This window comes from Triticum dicoccoides, chromosome 3A (genome assembly GCF_002162155.2).
Source record: "Triticum dicoccoides isolate Atlit2015 ecotype Zavitan chromosome 3A, WEW_v2.0, whole genome shotgun sequence".
Taxonomy (NCBI): Eukaryota; Viridiplantae; Streptophyta; class Magnoliopsida; order Poales; family Poaceae; genus Triticum; species Triticum dicoccoides.
The window spans coordinates 46,311,597-46,328,312 of record NC_041384.1 but is presented as its reverse complement, the minus strand read 5'-3'; the positions used below and the strand labels follow the sequence as shown (position 1 = coordinate 46,328,312).

General features: G+C 51.0%; 1 pseudogene; it reads right to left on the bottom strand.

Moving 5' to 3' along the window:
* Nucleotides 1-5,856: 5,856 nt before the first annotated feature.
* LOC119271883 lies at nucleotides 5,857-14,952 on the bottom strand (annotated as a pseudogene).
* Nucleotides 14,953-16,716: the final 1,764 nt, after the last annotated feature.

Genomic DNA, 16,716 nt, shown 5'->3' with positions numbered 1-16,716 from the left:
GGGGCGAGGCGCGACGACGGGGACGACGGGGACGGGGACGGCGACGGCGACGGCGACGGACAGTGACGGGGACGGCGAAGGACGGCGACAGGGACGGCGACGGGGGCAGCGACGACGGGGCAGAGGGAGAGATGAGAAACTGACAATTTTTTTGAAGTGTTTTCTTATATAGAACAACCTTTAGTACCGGTTGGAGTCACCAACCGGTACTAAAGGTCTGTTTTGGCCAGGCCAAGCGGCGGGAACGGCACCCCTTTAGTACTGGTTGGTGGCTCCAACCGGTACTAAAGACCCCCCTTTAGTACCGGTTTGAGCCACCACCCAGTACTAAAGGGGGTGCACTGGCACAGGTGCGGTGCGTCATGTTTAGTCCCACCTCGCTAGCCGAGGGGCGTCCGCACTGGTTTATAAGCCCCAGTGCGGTAGCTCCCTCGAGCTCCTCTCCAAAGCAGGCCTACTGGGCCTAAATGTTTTGTGCTTCCCTGTAGGCCTACTGGGCCTTCCCGGGCCTGCATCCTGGCCCAACAACAGGTTGGGTTTCTAATCGTATGCAGGCCGCTGTGGCGCAGTAGGTGGGCTTTTTTTTCTTATTTTTTTGCTTTATTTATTTTTGTTTTATTTATTTTTGAGTTGTTTTTTGCTGTATTTAGAGTTTCTTTGTGAATATTTTTGCTTTAGGTACAAAAAATTACAAACTTTCTGTTAGTACCGGTAGTTTACAAATTTGAATAGTTTAAATTTTGAATTATTTGAAATTTGTGTGAATCACAAGTTTGTGAATAACTTAACTTTGAAAATAGATTTTTTTCAGTGATTCTTTTTTCTTATGTTTAATATTAGTGTGTTTTATCATTATATTTAATTTGGTAATGCTTAGGTTATTTAAAAATGAAATGCCTTTGTAACGGATGAGTTTCGTCCGAAACCCTCGTACTTCAAAAGAGATTGTCCATTTTGTACACGAAGTGCATCCAGTTTTTGCGGTAACCCTCTCTACTTTTTTGCACATACTATGTGGGTGAAATTATGATACCATGCCAACTTTCAACCTTTTCTGAGTTCATTTGAAATGCTTTTCAATTTCAGGGTCATTAGCTGAAAAAATCATTAAATGCATGAAAGAATTTGCTTGCATAAAATTTCTTCGTGTTTCAAATGCCAAAACACATAACTAGCTATCCTAACTGTTACAGAGATTCCCTCATGGGTGTGAAACACAGAAGAAAGTGATGATAGTGAAGCCGATCACATCCCTGATCTTTGGGTGTGAAACTTTTTCTTCGCGTGTGTCCCTTTACGCCGTAGCCATGGAAAATCTTCATCATTTAACTGGATGCTCGGGTCAATATTCACTATGAATGGAGCAATTTCATCAAACTTTTCATAATCTCCTGACATGTCTGTCTTGTCATCCACTCCCACGATGTTTCTCTTCCCAGAAAGAACTATGTGCCGCTTTGGCTCATCGTACGATGCATTCACTTCCTTATCTTTTCTTTTTCTCGGCTTGGTAGACATGTCCTTCACATAGAAAACATGTGCCACATCATTGGCTAGGACGAATGTTTCGTCTGCATAGGCAAGATTGTTGAGATCCACTGTTGTCATTTCGTACTGCGGGTCTTCCGTTACCCCGCCTCGTGTCATATTGACCAATTCGCACTAAAACAAAGGGACCTTCAAACCACGTCGATAGTCAAGTTCCCATATGTCCTGTATATAACCATAATATGTTTCCTTTCCCGTCTTCGTTTCTACATCAAAGAGGACACCACTGTTTTGGTTGGTGCTCTTCTTATCTTGGGCGATCGTGTAAAATGTATTATTTATCTCGTACCCTTTGAAAGTCGTTATATTCAAATATGGTAACTAGGACAGCAAGTACAAGTCATCTTCAATAGAGGCGTCATGTATGGTACGTGTCTGTAACCAGCTGGCGAAACTCCTGGTTTGTTCACGTGTAATCCAGTCATCAGACCACTCCGAGTGTTTGGAGCGTAGCAAATTCTTGTGTTCATCCATATACGGAGCCACCAATGCGGAATTCTGTATAATTGTGTAGTGTGCTTCAGTGAGAGAATGTCCGTCCATACATATTATTTGTTCCCCTCCTAGCGTGCCTTTTCCATCCAGTCTTCCCTTATGCCGCGATTCAGGAACACCAATCGGCTTAAGGTCAGGAATAAAGTCAATACAAAACTCAATGACCTCCTAATTTTCATGGCCCTTGGAGATGCTTTCTTCTGGCCTAGCACGGTTATGAACATATTTTTTTAAGACTCCCATGAATCTCTCAAAGGGGAACATATTATGTAGAAATACAGGACCCAAAACGTTAATCTCTTCACATAGGTGAACTAGGACGTGTGTCATGATGTTCAAGAAGGATGGTGGGAACACCAACTCGAAACTGAAAAGACATTGCACCAAATCATTCTCTATCCTTGGTATGATTTCTAGATCGATTACCTTCTGAGAGATTGCATTGAGGAATGCACATAGCTTCACAATGGCTAATCGAGCGTTTTCCGGTAGAAGCCCCCTCAATGCAACCGGAAGCAGTTGCGTCATAATCAAGTGGCAGTCATGAGACTTTAGGTTCTGGAACTTTTTCTCTGCCATGTTTATTATTCCTTTATATTCGACGAGAAGCCAGACGGTACCTTAATACTGAGCAGGCATTCAAAGAAGATTTCCTTCTCTTCTTTGGTAAGAGTGTAGCTTGCATGACCCTGATGTATGCCGTTTTTTCTGTGCATACGTTGCTGGTCCTCCCGTGCCTTGGGTGTATCTTTTGTCTTCCCATACACGCCCAAGAAGCCAAGCAGGGTCACACAAAGATTCTTCGTCATGTGCATCACGTCGATTGCGGAGCGGACCTGTAGGTCTTTCCAATAGGGCAGGTCCCAAAATATAGATTTCTTCTTCCACATGGGTGCGCGTCCGTCAGCGTCATTCGGAAGAGGTTGTCCACCAGGACCCTTTCCAAAGACCACCTTCAAATCCTTGACCATATCATGTACATCAGCACCAGTACGGTGGCGAGGCTTCGTCCGGTGATCCGCCTCACCTTTGAAATGCTTGCCTATCTTTCTTATGGGATGCCTACTCCGAAGAAATCGACGATGTCCCAGGTACACATTCTTCTTACAATTAGCCAAATATATATTGTCGGTACCGTCCAAACAGTGCGTGCATGCGCGGTATCCCTTGTTTGTCTGTCCTGAAAGGTTACTGAGAGCAGGCCAATCATTGATGGTCACGAACAGCAACGCCTTTAGGTCAAATTCTTCCCCCATGTGCTCATCCCACACACGTACACCTGTTTCATTCCACAGTTGTAAGAGTTCTTCAACTAATGGCATTAGGTACACATCAATGTCGTTGCCGGGTTGCTTAGGGCCTTGGATGAGCACTGGCATCATAATGAACTTCCGCTTCATGCACAACCAAGGAGGAAGGTTATACAAACATAGAGTCACAGGCCAGGTGCTATGGTTGGTGCTCTGCTCCCCAAAAGGATTAATGCCATCTGCACTTAGACTAAACCATACGTTCCTTGCGTCATCTGTAAACTCCTTCCCGTACTTTCTTTCGATTTTTCTCCACTGCGACCCGTCAGCGGGTACTCTCAACTTTCCGTGTTTCTTACGGTCTTTTCTGTGCCATCGCATCGCCTTGGCATGCTCTTTGTTTTGGAACAAACGTTTCAACCGTGGTATTATAGGAGCATACCACATCACCTTGGCAGGAATCTTCCTCCTGGGGCGCTCGCCCTCGACATCACCAGGGTCATCGCGGTTGATCTTATAGCACAATGCACCGCATACCGGGCAAGCGTTCAAATCCTCGTACTCACCGCGGTAGAGGATGCAATCATTAGGGCATGCATGTATCTTCTGCACCTCTAACCCTAGAGGGCAGACAGCCTTCTTTGCTTCGTATGTACTCTCGGGCAATTCGTTATCCTTTGGAAGCATATTCTTTATCATTACCAGCAACTTTCCAAATCCCTTGTCAGATACACCATTCTTTGCCTTCCATTGTAGCAATTCCAGTGTGGTGCCCAGCTTTTTCTTGTCACCTACGCAATTCGGGTACAACAATTTTTTGTGATCCTCAAACATGCGCCGCAACTTCTTCTTCTCCAAATCACTTGCCCAGTTTCTCTTTGCATCGGCAATGGCCCGACCTAGATCATCAACAGGCTCATCCAATGCCTCTTCTTCAGCTTCTTACCGCATTGCCGGCTCAGCTTCTTCCCGCATTACCGGCTCAGCTTCTTCCCTCATTGTTGTATCATCGTATTCATGGAACCCATGGCCAGGATAGTTGTCGTCGTCCTCTTCTTCTTCATTGTCTTCCATCATAACCCCTCTTTCTCCATGCTTGGTCCAAACATTATAATGGGGCATGAAACTGGACTCAAACTGGTGGACGTGAATGGTTCTTGACGTAGAGTAATTGTGACCATTCTTACAGCCAGCGCATGGACAAGGCATAAAACCATCTGCACGCTTGTTTGCCTTAGCTGCAAGCAGAAAAGTACGCACGCCATTAATGAACTCGGGAGAGCATCGGTCATCGTACATCCATTGCCGGCTCATCTTTAATACACATCACCGAAAACACCAAATTAATACAATACATAAAGTTCATACATAAAGATCATAGAACACTTAAATGCCACAAACAAATAAATCTCTAGCTAAAGAATTTAAATGCAACAACAAATATGATCAAGATCGCAACTAAGGTAACAATTGATCCAATAGCATAATGATACCAAGCCTCACTATGAATGGCATATTTTCTAATCTTTCTAATCTTCAAGCGTATTTTCTCCATCTTAATCTTGTGATCATCGACGACATCGGCAACATGCAACTCCAATTCTATCTTCTCCCCCTCAATTCTTTTCAATTTTTCCTTCAAATCCTCGTTTTCTCTTTCAACTAAATTTAACCTCTCGGCAATAGGGTCGGTTGGAATTTCCGGTTTAACTACCTCCTACATATACAAATATCTATGTCAACTTGATGGGCATAATTTGTCATAAACACAAAATGCAATGAATAGTTTTAAAAGAGAATATACCACATCCGAATCATAACCCGGACGAGGGCCGATGGAGACGGATATCAAAACCATGGCACTATGTATAACAAACAACGTATGAGTAAGATAATTATACGAGTAACTATATATCCAAATCACACAAACATCAATTTTTTATATAAAACTTCATGAACAAGAGGCTCACCACAAGGTGGTGGCGGCGACGGGACGTTGCGGGCGATCGATGGTGGTTACGACGGAGATTTAGAAGGCACTAAGTAAACCACACCTACATATGCAAACTAAGTGTTATTTTGACCTCAAATTGCATATAAATCAAATACTAGCACATATATATAATTCCTCCCAAATTACTAAACTCAAAAGTCAATCACTATATAAAGCATTGCACGAGCTAATCTAGCAATGAGAGATGAAAGGTCAAAGTTGCTAACCTTTGTGATTATTTGAATGGATGGGGCCCTTCAAATCTTGACAAATTTTGGGCAAAATGTGTGATGAGCTTGAGAGGAAGAGGGAAAAGAACAGAGAGGAGAGGGGAAAGGGGAAGAACAGAGCGAGCTCGGGTGGATGAAGGGTCTATGTAGGACGACCTTTAGTACCGGTTCGTGATACGACCTGATACTAAAGGTGCTGGAGGGGCCCCGGACTGACAACATCCTGCCACCACTCACTTTAGTACCGGTTCGTGGCACGAACCGGTGCTAAAGGTTCACCACGAACCGGTACTAATGATGTCCGCCCGCCTAGCCGTTGGAACCGGCACTAATGGACACATTAGTGCCGGCTCAAATTCAAACCGGCACTAATGTGCTTCTCATTTGACCCTTTTTCTACTAGTGATATTAGCATTATTCTTATCCGCCCCCAAGCGAATCAAATTAAAATCAACCCCACCACCACAGGGAGGTTGATTGCCCTTTTGGCCCCAACCAGGTTGGTTAGTTCGAGCAGGAACGCCGGCGATCTGGAGTGATCGGCAGGTCCATAAACACACACGACCACCCACGACAAACCAGATACATGATGTTTAATAGTAGCGGCTAAAAGGAAAACACCAACGTCCCACTACATTACATCACATACATCCTTATTACAACCCAACAAAATGCCACCAGAATGCCCAACAGAGGGTACCCAGTGCTAATCAAAACGTTGTAAGGGGTCATAAGCGAGCAGTTCTCTAAAGGTAAAATCAGTCTTAATCGTCTCTTGGAGCGCAACCACGTCAATACGTTCTTTGGCCATGTATTCTTTAAGTTGTGTGCGCAGGCCACCGTGGCCACAACCACGTATATTCCAGAACATGTACCGCATCTAAATAATCCCGTTACGTAGGCGCACACCCCGAGAGGTCACCGCCTTTGCCACTCTCTTCCTAGCCGCCACTCAGCCATTAGAAGGAAGGACACCAGCTTCCCTAGCTTGTGTCGCCTCGTCGGGCACTCTCTCGTCACCAGTCTCTACTGGAACAATGGCTAACTCGTTGCTGTTAGCGCAGCGCATGACGGCAGCCGCCAGCACAGCCTGCGCCTCTTCCCTAGCACGCACGAGTGAAATAATGTCGGACTGAGACCCTCGGGTTTCCACGCCGCAATCGTCTAAAATGCTCGCGAGGTGATCATCCGAGAAGGCATTAAGAATGCGGAAAGATGGAAAGGGATCACCTGCAGCGTCCATGTTCTTGTCGGCGATGCGGATTTTGGCGCTCTCCATGGAAGAGAGATCACCGAGCTTGGCCTTGGCCCGAACGCTAGGAGCGCGCTGCACCACCGGGATCGCCTTGGTGCGCCTGGCCTTGTTGTTAGTACCCGTCGCCCCTAGCGCCGCCCCCAGCTCGCCACCAAGGTCAGAAGTCGCCACCTCCGCCACCACCATCGCCTGCTTGTTAGCCGGCTTCCTCCCCGCCGTTTTCTTAGGTTGATGACCAGCGCTGTTGGAACCCCGATGCGGGGCAGGGGTAAGGTCGCCACCCTCGTTCACCACTCAACCAGAGTCCGCCCCCACGGTCACTGGAGAGGATGAGGCGGGAAGAGAAACAGCCGAGGATACCCCGCCCGCTCCACTCAGGGACGCCGCCACCTCGTTCGGGGCAGTGTTGGTCCCGAACTCATTGAAGGAAAGCTCCAGCGACCGGGCGAGCGAAGGCACGCTCACCGCGGTGTCCTGACTCGCCACCCCAATGGCACCAGCCTTAGCCGACAGCGTACCCAGCTTATCCCGCGTTTCCGTGTCAATCTCCGTGCCAATGGATGTATCCTGGAGGCTGTCGTCTGGTTCTATCCCCCTGTCTTGCATCTTGGCATCCTGGTTCGCCGCAGCACTAGGACCACCCTCGCCCCCATGCAGATCTTTGCGTGGTTCAGCCCTACCATGTTTGTCATTGCCCTGTGGCCGTACGCCCGGATTCGCGTCCATGGAAGGAGGATGGGAACGACCAGATCCAAGCTCGGCCCTCGCACCACCCCTTTTGGGCAAGGTCTCACGCTCCACCTTGATTTGATCTCCCTCGTGGTTGAACCACACCTCGACGAACCATTCAGCTTCTCCGGGGCTTTGCAAGCGAGCTTCATCCGAACAGGCCCCAACCTGATCAGAGACAGTTCATCGACCACGATTGGCCGTCCCAGCATCCGGAACCCCTCCCTGATGCGGTCTTCACGGATATGCTTATTTGGGACTCCATGGAGCCGCACCCAAGTCGCCGGCATCACCATGGGATGGACCTCCTCGTGAAGCATGTCGCGTACACGCGCAGTAATGTCATTGATCGACAAAAATAGCTTACCGCTAGATTTCGCCATGTGTAATAGATCTGCAGAAGGAAAGACCACCACGAAATCGTCATCGCCCACCTGTGTGACCTGCCAATCCCATTCTCTCCGGTCACCATGTGCTTCAGTTCTTGTTTGAGAATCCGAAGATTAAGCTTCCCCGGCTCCGCAGAGAGGATGGCAACGTTCTTGATGCGAGCATCGATGGGGGCTTCGTCCTCGTCCTCCTCTTCAAACTCTAGACAAAAGAAACCCTCCCCAGAGATGGCACTTCCCATGATTTGTAGGTGAAGCTGTCGGCCCCGTGTCGGGCAGTGCGCGAACCCGTGCCCTTCTTCCTTGCAGAGCACACAGAGGGGCAAGAACTTGCATTTGGATTGGTAGTGACCGAGTCGCCCGCACTTGAAGCACTCCACATCCGGCGCCTCCTCCACTGGGATGGGTTCCTCCGCCGTACCCTTGGACGCAGAGGGCAGCGCCATCGCCAGTGGATCTATAGGTACACGCGGCTTCTTGGCCAATGGATCCCCGTGGCCCCCACCACAGTTGGGATGAGCCTCATGCTTCCTCTCAAGCTCGCGCCGCCGCTGCTGAACCTTCTTCTTCTTCTTGCGCTTCTGCCGCTGGATCCACCATGGGGGAGGAGGACCCGAATCCCCCTCACGCCCGCCATGGTCGCGAGATCCCCCACGATCTTCTCTGGCCTCGCGGCCACCCGAACGATGGCGCATCACGCGCTTCGCCTTGTCGCGTAGCTCCCGTTCCCTGCATCGTTCCGCCTCCGGGTCTGAAATCTCCATCGGTCTCTTGTCTGCTCGCCGATCTCCCATCACCACCGCCGCGAAGGAATGGAGGAGGAGGGAGGAGGGAGGCAGATCTTGAGCGTGCGGGCGGATGAGCGAGGTGCCGCACCTCGCGAGTGGTGGCTGGAAACCCTAAATGGGGATCCAGGTAACCCCTCCTCACCCACTTATACCCAGTGGTCGGGCGAGTAAGGGGCCGAGGCGCGTTGGGCCGTTGGGGCACGTGTGGCCGCAGGTCCGAGGCCATCTCCAGGCCCAACCCCACTGGTGGGGCAGAGATGCACCCAGTCTGTCCCCGCCGCCCAGGCCCAGAACCCTCAGCCAGCCCCGCACCCGACGCCGGCCCAGTAAGGACCCCCGCTGCCGGCCCATCCGGCCCAACCCTAGGGCCCGGTGCAGAGCGCATCGTCTCCAAACCGCACAGCACCACCGCCGCCTCTGCCGCCGCCACCACTTGGGACGCCGGCAGGCACGGCCAGTCCTCCCTGGACAACTCCATCTCAACCACCAGCAGGCTCGCCGCCGTCTTGGATCGGATAAACGTCGCCGCCCCCGACGAAACGCCAGCACCCGAGCCCGAGCCGCTAACCTCGACGGTATCCAGATGCGCGAGGCCATGGTCCTGGAGCCACGGCCGCCCGGCGCAAAGCGCCTCCCACGCCCCGAGCCCGAACCCACCGCACTCTGCTTCGCCGCAAAGACCACGAAATCTCTGATCGACGGCCCTGCAGGCACCGCGCACAGGCCCCGCTCCAAAACCAGCGCCTCGTCCTCGACCTCCTCCTCCGAGTCCTCTGCTGCCAGCGCCCAAAAGCGATTGTGTCGAGCGCCGCCTCCCGCCTCAGGAGAGCTGGCGCGGCCCGCCCCGCCGCTCCCCTAGTGACCGCTCGCGCCGGGCTGGACCACCGACCAGCCCGCCGCCTCCTCCACGGTCGGCACCAGCACCGAAATAGGCGCGTCGCCCGCGCAGTCGCCTTCCCGACTAATCCTCCGTCTCTTCAAACACATTCCTATTCCTGAATTTATCTCAAAATTTCTGGCGATGCGCTTTCAAGGGGAGGAGACGTTCCGGTCGGCATTTGTGCCCTGTCTATTTGCTTTTTTGTCAGTGTAAGGATAAGAGAGGGATAAACTTATTCGTCATGGGGAAACTGCTCCTAGGGAGAGAGGGGCGAATCCCAGGCGACTCTGTTCCCCTCTGCGTCCGCCAGCGTTCCCGTGGGTTCCCTCTCCCTCCGCCGGTCATTTCAACGGCGGGAGGGTGGGGGAACCCTGGATCTACGCTCCGGTGTGTAGATACGTTGTGGGTAGTTAGGTTTCTGGACGGCGGCACTGTGGAGGCGGAGTTGCTGCCGGGGAGAGTAAGGGTGCTGCCGCTCGTTCCCCTCTGTGTCGCTGTCCTCCGGGGCTCCGCCGTCGAGCTTGCGGATTTTGGTGCTCGCGGATCTTGGGATCTGGCGTGATCTTCGTCCTTCTCGCTGGTCGAGGTCGCGTCGATGGCTGTGCTTGTGAGGTGCTCCTGCTCTGCGCGGGGCTGTCGTCGCCAAGGTGATGGCCTGCTGCTGGAGCCTTTGGTCCCCCATCTTCGTCTTTGTCATGGTAAGGAGGCTCTGGTCTTGCTGTGGATGGCTGGGGGTTGGGCGGTGGCGCCGGTGTCGTCTGGTGTTGCTGCTTGTACAGGGCCTCTTGGTCGACTCCAGTTCTTCGTTCTGCCAGCTCCAGTGGTCGAGCGATGCTGGATCTTCCCCTGTCCGTCGTGCTGGTCCAGTTGGGCCTTAGCTGAAGACTTCCTGTCCGTGATTAATCCGTCTAGCAGATGTCAAGGTTACGCTGGCCTCGTGTGGGAGCAGCGGCAACGGCAGCGGCAGCGCGCGGGCAGCTCACGGTGGTGTGTGGGGTGGTTCGGCTCCCTAGGGACCGGATTGTAGTTTTTTTCTTTATGGGGTGCTCTGTATCACTAGCTTGTGCTAATATAGTTCTGGGGTCCTTTTCGCAAAAAAAGAGAGGGATAAACTTTCCTAAAATGGTTGTTTGCTTGGGAACTCTAACGAGGAAAGGCACATAATAATTTTCTAAAAACACCATCGATTGACTATCCACCAAACAAGGAAGATGAAAAACTCGACCGCCTGGCAAATGTATTTTTATCTTTTTTTGCGTTGTGCAGGGTAAATGTGATTAGTAAACTCAAAATTAAACTGAAAATTCATACAGGAACATGCAAAATTCTGTGGAGAGCGACACGAGTTGATGAAGATAAAAAAGAGGCGTCAATTCAGTCGGCCGAAAACTATTATATACCATATGAGAAAAGAACATGCCAATAGATGACAGCAAAATTTATCTAATGTGTAGTTTGTAAACCAGAAACTTGCTACTCGAGGCTCACCTTGTTCGTCACATCCTTCGAAATTTTCTGGCCCCTGCCGGAACTCATTGTGAGGAGCCTACTGGCACTGTGCTTCGCCACATGGCCAGCGGCCACCTGCCAACTAGCGTGTCGTCGATCCTTATGCCGGCCATGGCGATGACATCCTTTGCCATGTCGGTACTGATCAGCTCCAAGAGCTGGCAGATATATGGCAAGCATAATTGATCAAATATATTCTATAAATTACCTAGGTCTAGCCTGTTAGTTGAAGGATGCCCACCGTTTTCTTCGCGCTCCTTGGCTAAGAGTGGCCAAGGACGAATGAACTCGATGCAATAATCCTCGAGCTTGGAGCAATTGTGACAGTGAGCGTGAGCCAGCTTCAACATGTCTAATGCGTTATCTTTTGAGATGTGCTCAGCCAAGAAGTTTTGACATATGGCCTTCATCCTGTCCAGGCCGAACCGACATGCCGCCCCGAGCATCTCTCCTGCCGCCCCTGTGCTAACGAGAGGTTCTAGCTTGTCGGTGTAGACAAAGTTGAGCATGGCCTTGAAGACATCAGCCTTCATACCGTCAACCTGTATGAGGTTGTCATCCCTGATGTTGACTGCTCCTGCCATCGCTTCACATAGGATTGGCGATCGCGCGGCGATCAAAAGACGGTGGGCGTGAATTTCGCTATTCTCGACTAGAAAGCACACGTCCGCCCCATCTCCGCTCACCAGCAGCTTCCCGAGTTGCGATGTGATGCTGGAATCGGGCACGGTGATCATGGCCCTGGTCGTGGGAGAGCAGGTAATAGTGTAGGGATGCGTGATAAGAGCAACGTTGCAGTGTATGGTTAAGGAGCCATCATGTGCTAGGTACTTTGATTTTGCAGACTCAAAGGTGATTAACCTTCCAAGTCCCCAGCCTTCATTGTTTTGGGCGTATACTGCACATATTTGTTGTTCCACGTAATCTATGGCCATGTTTGACTTCCTACTTGGGTCAAAGATCTTGCACTACCGGACTCGCGGGCTATGCCTACGGCCACGGGCCGTCGGCATAGGCCCCTAGGCCGTCGGCATAGATCTATGCCTACGGCTGCCGTCGGCATAGCCTCGTCGGCGTAGCGTCAGCGTAGTTTGACAGACCGTCGGCATAGTATAGCCGTCGGCAGTGTTTTTCGTCTGACGGCAACGGACGGCACCGTCAAAAGCGCTGACGAATCACGCAATGCCACGTCGCAGGGCTATGCCTACAGCAAAGCTGTAGGCATAGATGAATCTATGCCGACGGCTTTTGCCGTCGGCATATCTCTGCCACGTGGCAGCTCCTGGGTTCTCCTGGCAGCAGGGCTATGCCTACGGCAAAGCCGTCGGCATAGATATTGATATATGCCTACGGCTTTGCTGTAGGCATAGATGTGCCACGTGGCAAGCCCTAGTAACTCCTGGGCGTATATATGCCGACGGCTTTGCCGTAGGCATAGTTTTTTTTCTCTGTTTTCTCTTTTTCAATTCATTTGACAGCATTTCAAAACAGAACAATATGAAATTATGCAGAAATATGACAATTCGTCATGTAAACATACTCAAGTTCATCTAAACATACTCAAGTTCACCATCATCATCTAAACATACTCAAGTTCATCACATTATCTAAAGATCATCACCGACGGAAGTTCATGAACATAAAAGTAGTGCAAGACATGAAACATGATAAAAGTAGGAATATGAAAGGCATGGCACGATGGCCACATGCACGGAATCATCAAGCAAGAGCACCACCGCCAAAACCACCACCTCCGCCAAAAGCACCACCTCCGCCAAAACCACCACCACCACCTCCGCCAAAACCGCCATCACGACCACCACCACTCTGCCAGATCGGAGTGACTGGGGTCGACGGAGCAGGAGTCGAGCCACCGGTCCCCTACATGTTTCAGAAAAGATTCTAACGGTAAATATGATATGATAGTGTTTCATGAACGAGAACTAGTTTGCTAGTAGTTAGGCAAATGTACTAACCGGACCATCACTGCCTAGTGCCACCCATTCATCGAACGTGGGCACGTGTGGGGGTTCTCCCGCGGGTGGTGGTGGGGGTCCCATTTGCCGTGGACGGTGCGCCGCGGATCGGTGACGTGGCATGACGATATATGCCTACGGCCGCCCGTCCAGGCCGTCGGCATAGATTTGACGACGTTAGCCGCTGGTCACGGGCGGGGTCGCCGGGCCCACGGGTATGCCGACGGCCTGGGTATGCCGACGGTTGCTGTCGCCATGTTCGCAGCTGGGCCGACGACATATGTATGCCGACGGGTGCCGTCGGCTTAGCTCGTGATAGCCCGACGGCCAAGATACGCCGACGGCCAAGACGTGGCTGTCGGCATAGCGCAAAGTAGGCCGACGGCAGCCGTCGGCATTGATTTGGCCGTCGGGGTAGGGCCAGTTTCCGGTAGTGTTGAAGGTGCTGGACACCTCGACACCACGGTCTGGAGGATCAGTCAACAGCCTGAGGTACACAGAGATGTTCCCTTGGTTCTCTGCTGCATCTCCTACCGGGTTCACCTCTATCCTCCAGTTGTAACCACCGATGTGGAAAGCACCCGAATGGATCACATGGCCAACACCATGGCTCCTCTGAACGGAAAGGAAGTTGGGTATCCTGAACTCGTGCACGCCATGCACTTTTTGGGACATGTTATAAGTAGACCAGGTCTTCCCAAGTGGCAGGCCATTGATACGGTCCGACGTCCGAGGACGAGGAGTTATGTGCGGCTACTCTTTCCATGATCTCGGTTATCAAAGAGGTGCAGCTTTCTTTGATGATGAGCTCCTGGAACTCTTGTGTCTTGGTCACAGCAGCGCACATGGCAGGGTCGGAACTCGGAAGCTATGTACTCGATGCAAGAATCCTCGAGCTGGCGGCAGCTGTAGCGGCCGCGCACGACCAGCAACGTGGCCATGACATTGGTGGTGTCCATGCTCTCGGACAGTATGTTCTCACACATAAGCCTCAGCCTCTCTACGTCATAGCGATCTGCAGCCACGAGGAGGTCGCGTGCCATGGCTCCACGGCGCCTCGCCACATATCTCTCCTTGCAAGCAGGCTGGTGTTTGCTTGTTGGTTTGATGGGCAGCTCATCAGTGTAGATGAAGCGGAGCATGGCCCTAAAGGTGGAGGTTCTCATGTCTTCGATGACGACGCGCGCGGCAGCAGCACCATCATTCGTCTGCCAGCGGAACTGCGCGGCGAAGACCGGCGATTGCATGGCGAGCACGAGCTTGTGCGCCCGGATCTCGGTCTGCTCCACAACGAAGGTCACGTCTGGCTGCAAGCAAGGTGGTCTCATGTCTGGTTCTGGTCCATCCGCGAGCAGAAGTTTGCGGATATCCTGAGAGATGGTGGGTGGAGGCACCATGCAAAGTGGTGGCGTGTCTTCGGTGGTGGGGGTGCACGCCTCGATTATGAGGTCGACGGTGCAGTGGATGGTGAGGCGATCGTCTCTCACGTAGCTGCTCTCATGGGCAAGGAACGCGCGGGGAACTGAGAGCTTCCAGGTCATGCCCGATGTAGCCGTCGTGGAGATGGAGAAGACATTGGAGCTGCCGCTTCGCCACACGGCAGGTGGCGACTCACCCAGCGGGTCCTCGATCCGGAGACTGGCCTTGGCGACGACGTCCTTGGTCATCCGGAGGCTGAGCAGCTCGAGGGAGATTGACGAGAGTTCACCCTTATAATCGAACCAGCAGCCGAGCTCCCAGGTGTGGCCACCGGCGCTGAAGGCGCCGGACCTGATGATGGTGAAGCAGTATTTGTCGGCGACGCTGCCGAGATGCTTCCGCTGGCTGTAGCCGACGATGTCAAACTGGTGTGTGCCACGGATGAGCTTTGTCCTGTGCGTCGACGCCTTCCTCTGCGGCTCCGACGCCATGACCGGGCGGTTCAGCTTCTCGATCGCTAGATCGATCGATGAGGATGCAAAGTTGCAAACGCAAACACGTGTGCTCAAGAAAACATAGATTTTTTTTGAGGGAACAAGAAAACATAGATTTGATTGAACTCGATCTCCTTATATATGATTTTGTTTATCAACTCAAAGAGGTTTATTAGTTAACCAATGATTTCTATTTTATTCTGCCAGTTTGACACCAATTTCCAGGCAACGCTCCATTGAAGCACCGGTGATGCAGCACCGTCAACGGCAGAGATGGATGCTGCGTTGTAGCACCGTCGCCGACGAGCATCTACATGGATGCTACGTTGCAGCAAATCACCGCCAAGCAGCACCATGGATGCTCCTTTGCAGTATCGTAGTTGTCGTGGAATTGTCACGGCAGATGTCCTTAGTGTCAGGACTTAGTCGCGAGGCCAACGCATCTATGTGGTAGCTTGAGAGGGGTCGAGCGGGATGAGAGACGCGATGTTTTTACCCAGGTTCGGCCCCTCACGGTGGAGGTAAAAGCCTACATCCTGCTTCATTGATATTGATGATGATGACCACGGTTACAAGATTGCTCTATCTCGCGAGCTATTGTCTAAACCTAACTTGTCCAACCCGTGGAACTTGTCCCTCTCCCTCCTTTTGGGGAGCCCTGCCCCTCCTTATATATGTTGGAGGGGCGGGTTACATGTAGAGTCCTATTAGGATTAGGACTAGTCTATTTCTAATACAAACCGGATACAAGTCCAGGTCTTAACTCCTTGTAAGATAAATGTTCCTCATGCCTTTTCTCTTAAACCGGCCCACGATTATCATAAACCGGCATGTTGGGCCTTGGGCCTTGTCATCCATCTGAAACACGCGCCCGGTCACCAATGAGTCTTCAGGCTCATGAATCGTCATACCAGTGAACTGCCAGATACGTAAACCGCTAATCTTTGGCGGTTTACCAATGAAACACCTAGTCCAGTAGGGTTATACTTCCGGCCGGTTTACGCCGCGGGGTATATCCCCGACATTAGCCCCAAGTTTAGCTTGGATTTATCCATGGTAAACTTATGCTGCAAAATTAACACAAGAACAAATTTGATAGGTCGTGCTCCGGGTTAAGAATTCTTATAAACCGGTACCTGATCACCCTTAAGTCCTTGTTATTTCCTCCTTCTGGGAAGTCCGGGTCAACAGACCAACTTCATAATCAATTTGCCGACATTGGTTTGTCACAGAAATATTATGAAGAATAACTCCTTTGATTCAGCTCCCAAAGCGCTGGTTTAAGAAATATGGGTCTTGAAATACTTATCTGATATTCAGCCGGTTTGAAGATGTAAAACTTGCCGGTTTGAGAATGTTAAACTGTGCCGGTTTAAGACTTGAACTTGCCGGTTTATCATTACAGGTTTACAAATATTGACGGCACCGGGTCATAATTGTTGTCGACACCGGGTCATGTAACTGATCTTCCTGATTTGCTCAAAACTGATAAAATGAAGATGTTCCTCCTTTACATGCATAATACCTGTAGCCCCCAAGTCTTAAGAGGAGAACATAGTGATAACTTAAGACTTGCTCCAATAAGTATTTCAACCTTGAAGAAATCTGGTTTGTTCATCTAAAAACTGAATACTCCATATATGTAGCCCCCAAGTGTCGGGTTGTCATGCTTGCAGCAACTTGGGACTTGTAATTGCTTATAAAAACTTCAATCAGTGTAACTCCCAAGGGCCGGGTCATTATGCAATAATGAGCAGGAAC